The following is a 5,985-nucleotide window of genomic DNA, read 5'->3' as shown; positions in this document are numbered from 1 at the left end:
CTATGATATCAGCTCAAAAATACAAGTCAAGCTCGTTAATCTTTTAGTTAACAAATTATGTCACGATATGAAAATTACAACTGCAACTTCCTTGCTTTCACTGATGCAAATTGGTTTATGATGTGCTCAAAGTCAGTTTTTTCAGTTTCTTCTCTTTCTACACTTTCTAGTTTGTGTTTTTCAAGTGTGGAAGTTTCTTGACTTAGTTTATTATGTCCCGAGCTTCTGCTGTGCTTAGAGCTGTTCAATATGGTTCTTTAGAAGTTATGAAAAGAACAGTGTTTGTGGACGCTCCTAATATTCATCAAGAAGAGGTTACATTAAATGACGATGTGGAATTTGTGGTGCATTCTGGGTTGACTATTCGTGGTGAATAAGTCACTGATGAAAGCCTTATCTCTATGTTGCATATGGAAGTTTCAGTGGAGGTCAATTCGGTAGTGGAGGTGGATCGTGGAGCTGGTGTTCTTCTTGAACCTGCTACCTCAGATGACGAGATTATTCGATCACGCTCTTTGTCTACTGTTGCTTCTACGTTGGATCGTAGTAAAGTGTATCTTGCAGGTAATAGGATACGATATATCAGGTCGTCAAGAAATCAATGTCGCCTTTTTCTAGATGCAAAAAACCGAACAACTTATATATCAAAACAAAACATTTATTAAATGAAATAACCCCCATTCTTATCGATGATACTTTTCCATCTTACAACAATCAGGTTGTTAATACCCTGATTATTTAAATCACTTGGCTTTGAAGCAAAAAACATGTCGATGTCCTCTTTAACATATTCCACATTTGCATACGTTTTCCCATTAAGATGGTGTTGCAGCGACCAAAAAAGATGGTAATCTAATGGTGCCATAACTGTAGAATATGGTGGGTGGGAGAGAACTTTCCAACCCAACTCCATAATCTTGTGTTGCATCAAACGTACCACGTGTGGACGTGCATTGTCGTGGAGAAGAAGAACATCTTTCCGATTGACGAGTGAAGGGCGTTTCTCATGAAGCACTTGATTTAGACGTTCCAGTTGCTGACTATAGATCTCTGCATTAAGAGTTCGCTGTGGATTGAGGAGTTCGAAATGAATTACTCCTTTGATGTCCCACTAAATGTAAAGCATCACTTTCTGCGGATGGAGTCCATGTTTTGGAGTCGGAAGTGGTTTTTGTCTAGGACTGAGCCATTGTGTTTTGTGTTTATTATTCGCATATAGAATCCATTTTTCATCACCGGTGACAATTCTGTCCAAAAATGGTTCACGCGCATTACGCACCAGAAGAAACGAAACAACGTTCACACGTTGTAAACGATAATCATGGGAGAGTTCGTGAGGCACCCAAACACCTTCTTTATGGAGTCTTCCCATATTTCTTAGATGCTTAGGTATTGTTTCATGAGAGACATGCACTTTCCGGGCCATTTCACGTGTGTATTGCCTTGGGTTAGATTCAACAAACATGTTTAGAGTATCGATATCAATTCCAACATGTTGGCCCCTGCCATCACAGTTTTTAAGGCTAAACTTTACACATTATATAGGCTACACTAACGTGACGTTTAGGCGGTTTGTTTAACTACTGTACGTGATGTACGTTTTTTGGAGGTGATTAATGAAACTGTTCCAAAACGCGACATTAATTTCTTGACGACCTATTAGAAGTTTGTCTACTTATTATGATCCCGAAGTTCCACCATTAGAGGTTAAGTCGTGTTTCATGCTTATTATTTTTTGTCGTTGTTTGGTTTTTTTTCTGTTGTTTTCTCTATATTTTGATATACATAATTTTTGTGTTTGTATTTCAATTAAATATCCTTGTATTTTGTTATGAACTATAAATGTATGTAATAAAGTCATTTTCATGATATGTATTGAACATAATAATTAAAATTACAATCAATGGCTAACATTCTCTCAAACTGATCCACATAATACAAACTCAGAAAGTGAAGGATGCACAAACACTGTCACCTTCTGTCTATCCAACACTGCATTAGATTAAAAAATACCTGACCAACATATACGAACTAAATATAAATATTCATCATTGAAAAATTACGGAATAACGCGAACAAAAATAGGTCAAATACTTTCTCAGTTTACCCAGATCCCTCAGTCCGTTACAGCTGACCACCATTAACTTAACTGTGGATATGAGAATTTGAGAAATTTACTGTTTTTTATCACTATTTCTGTCCCCCGATGGGACAGCGGTAAGTCTACGGATTTACAACGCTAAAATCGATTAACAGCGGTGGACACAGCAGATAGCCTAATGTAGTTTTGCTTAAACAATAATATATAAAATTATTTCTCACACGAGATCAACAAGTCTCACTCCGGCAAATATCAGGAAATTCAAAACCTCTTTTCTTACTACTGGGCGATGTTCCCACTTTCATATACACCACTTCTGTGTATATCCAACGGCGCGAGGAAGCAGTTGTAAGCGATGAAGAAGTATACTAACCGTCGACCTTCTCCTCCAATGGTGGAAATTCAGGATCAAACTCATTAGACAAACTTTTAGATCGTTCACTAGCACCTGCAATACACACTTTACCACGATCCGACAGAAGAAGCTATAGTAGACAAAGAGCGTGATCGAATAATCTCGTCATCTGAGGTAGCAGGTTCCAGAAGAAAACCACGATCCACCTCCACTATCGAATAGTTTTCCACTGAGACCTCTGTATGCAATTTAGAGATAAAGCTTTCATCAGTGAGTTATTCGCCGTGAATGATCATTCCAGAATGCACTACAAATTCAACATAGTCATTTAATATAAACGTAACCTCATTGTCCCTCCGGACAAGTGACAATAGATGAAACTAAAGCAGTACCAATCTGAGAAATAACAGCTTGCATAACTTACTGATTAATATTAGGAGCGTCCACAAACACTGTCATAACTTCTAATAGCAGAAGTTCTGGACGTAATAAACTAAGTGAAGAAACTTTCACACTTGTAAAACACAAAATAAAAACTACACCACGCCAAAATGAAAAACCGTAAGTCACAAATTAAACACGAAATAAGAAATTTGTGCTTGCCAGGGATTGAACCTGGGACCTTCCGCGTGTGAGGCGGATGTGATAACCACTACACAACAAGCACTTATTAACCAAATTTATTTAATTTAGTTTCTAAGTTAAGAGAAGGAATGAAATACATAATCCTAGACTATTTTTAGTAACTGAACTTTTCTCAGTTTTCAAAAGGAACGTTTTTCGAAGCCTTATAAATCAATGAATCTATACTTCCGAAGCCTAAAGAAACTTTGCATATCAGGGATCGAGCCTGGTATAGCCTGGACGATAGTCATTCCTCCTTCAGAGAAAGTTGCTCTAAATATAGAAGAGAAGATGTTAATCAGAATTCAAAGAAGATATTAATTTGCCAATCTTTAAATATGTCAGAGTTGTTACTTTTTTTACAAATTAGGGATTGTTTATTATTGTAGTAATGCTATGGGTCAATGTGCACTGACAAAGTCTGTAAATATAACACCACAATATCAACTTACCTCAATTTAATAATATTAATTCCAATACGACGTGGAAGCAACAGTAGACAAAGAGCGTGATCGAATAATCTCGTCATCTGAGGTAGCAGGTCCAAGAAGAACACCACGATCCACCTCCACAATCAAATAGTTCTCCACTGAGACCTCTGTACGCAACTTAGAGATAAGGCTTTCATCAGCTTTAACTTCAATAAACTTAATAAAAGTTCCACATTTAAAAACACAAAACAAAACCTACACCACGCGATGAAACAAAAAAAGCAAGTCACTAACTAAACATGAAATAAGAGCTGTCCAAAAATCACGTGTGAACGGTAAGACAGCTGAACGAGCTAATCTAAAAAATACTTTGTGCCTGCCAGGGATTGAACCTGGGACCTTTCGCGTGTAAGGCGAATGTGATGACCACTACACCACAAGCACTTATTTAACTAAATTCTTTAATTTTGTTTCTAACTCAAGAGAATATCAATTACATAGTATATGCATTATAATGTAATTAGAGTTCATGAGTATTATTTCATAGAGTACTGGGTGTTAAACTAAAAACATGTGTTATATCCAGCTGTTATATAACATGTGTTATATAAGCGCAAAGCTACAAGGTTTGAATACACTCGGTGGATAGAGCCAGTTTAAGATCTTGTGTAGATTTGCACTAAAACAAACAAACTTAAATCTTGTTGCAATATTACATATTTCAGTCTTAGGTTTCTCTTTTCCCAGTTAGCAAAATAAAAGATCGGCTGTTATTTTCACCACTCTAGTGATTGATAGCATTCTTTAATGCTTCATTAATAAATACCTAAAAGAAAATATTATTTTAAATTAAGATTAAAGAATGAACACTGTAAGAACATTTTCACCAACTTTATTTCAAGTGGTTGTTATCACGTCGACCTAAGTCACGGAATGTCACAGAATCGATACGTGGCAGGCATTTTGTCATATGTCTTGTTGACACCTAAATGACCTCCTATGGGGAGTTCATGGGCAACTTTCAATATTTCAGAGCGATTTGGTAAAGACTAGCCCAGTCTTCTGAAGCTGGCACATCAGGTGGTCTACATTTCCTCGTAAGCACACCATTTTCGAAAAAATAACCATTTGTAGCTTTCTCCAATTCATCTTTTTGGGAGTTCATATTTTAATAGTGAAGAGATCTGCAGATCTTTTTCTTGCTCAGTGATCAGTTTACTTTTAGTAAATGGAACTTCACTAGGTGAATCAGATCCCTCACCGAGGAATCATCAGTAGGAAAATTATCCACAAGATTCTTGTCGGATCCAAAAAATGTCCGAGACAAATCTATAATATCGTTCTTTGAATCCATGTCTATCATTTATTTTTGGCTTAACTTCTTAGCCTGAGCTCGAATAACAGCAATGAAAGAAACACATCGGAATTCTCCTCAACAATATCATCATTCTTAGATAAAACAGTAATTTTAGGCTCGGCAACAACTTTTCCCCCAGCTAAATCGTTTCCCAACATCAATGGTACACCCTTAATTGGCAGAGTAGGTCTTACTCCAACCACAACTGGTCCCGAAACTAGGTCAGATGCTAAATAAATGTTATGAAGAGGAACATTAACAAAGCCACCCTCAAAACAACAATGATTGAGTCGCCCCAGTATCACGTAGAATACGTATGAGTATGGGATTGCCATTGTCATTTGTCAAAGACACAGAACCCACAGACACAAAAGGTCTAAATTCCTCCCTGATTACATCAGCTTTTATATCTGTGACCAAATCAACAACATCGGGTGATCTGGTGAAACTACGTCCATATGTGGACACAAACGCACTGGGTGTTGCCTCATTTTCTTTTTGAAACACCAACAATCGGACATAACATGACCATTTTTTTTACAGAAATGGCAGACATGCCTTGGTTGTTTTAAAGAAGTTTTATCCTGACTGTTAAAATATTTCAAACTAGAGGAACTGGAGTTTTTAGAAGGAACCTCAACTTTAGTGGACTGAACAGATGCAGGTTTTTGTTGAGATGGTAGGAATTTCTTTTTATGAAAAGAGGTTTTATGTGTTAAAGTGTAATCATCGGAAAGAGTGGCTAATGTTTCACCTTTCTTTTTATTCAAGTAAGCTCTAAGGTCGTCACGTGCACAACGTTTAAATTCCTCAATTAGACATAATTGTCTTAGTTTGTCGAAACTATTGCCAATATGCATAGAATTACACCATCGATCAAAATAAACCTCTTTTTCGTGGGCAAATTCCATACAAGTTTGATTATCTTGTTTGTGATAACCTCGAAACTTTTGGCGATAAGCCTCTGGTTCTAGCTCGTGTGCTTTGAGAATAGCTGCTTTAACCTTATCATAATTCATACAATCTTCTAAAGAGAGAGTGGCATAAGCTTCTTGTGCTTTACCAGTTAAGACACTTTGTAATAGTAATGACCATTTTTCGGTGGGCCATTCCATGG

At 36.8% G+C, this 5,985-nt stretch overlaps 2 non-coding genes across 2 annotated transcripts; both read right to left on the bottom strand.

The window, feature by feature from the left end:
• Nucleotides 1-3,050: 3,050 nt before the first annotated feature.
• Trnav-cac lies at nt 3,051-3,123 on the bottom strand. Its single transcript has one exon. It is a non-coding gene; the product is annotated as a tRNA-Val (tRNA).
• Nucleotides 3,124-3,882: 759 nt separating this feature from the next.
• Nucleotides 3,883-3,955, bottom strand: Trnav-uac. The gene has a single exon. It is a non-coding gene; the product is annotated as a tRNA-Val (tRNA).
• Between the last annotated feature and the right edge of the window lie 2,030 nt (nt 3,956-5,985).

The sequence above is a fragment of the Limulus polyphemus genome, unplaced genomic scaffold (assembly GCF_000517525.1).
Source record: "Limulus polyphemus unplaced genomic scaffold, Limulus_polyphemus-2.1.2 Scaffold77162, whole genome shotgun sequence".
NCBI classification, from domain to species: Eukaryota; Metazoa; Arthropoda; class Merostomata; order Xiphosura; family Limulidae; genus Limulus; species Limulus polyphemus.
Note: the sequence above shows the minus strand (reverse complement) of the source record. Positions and strands in the feature narration are given on the sequence as shown.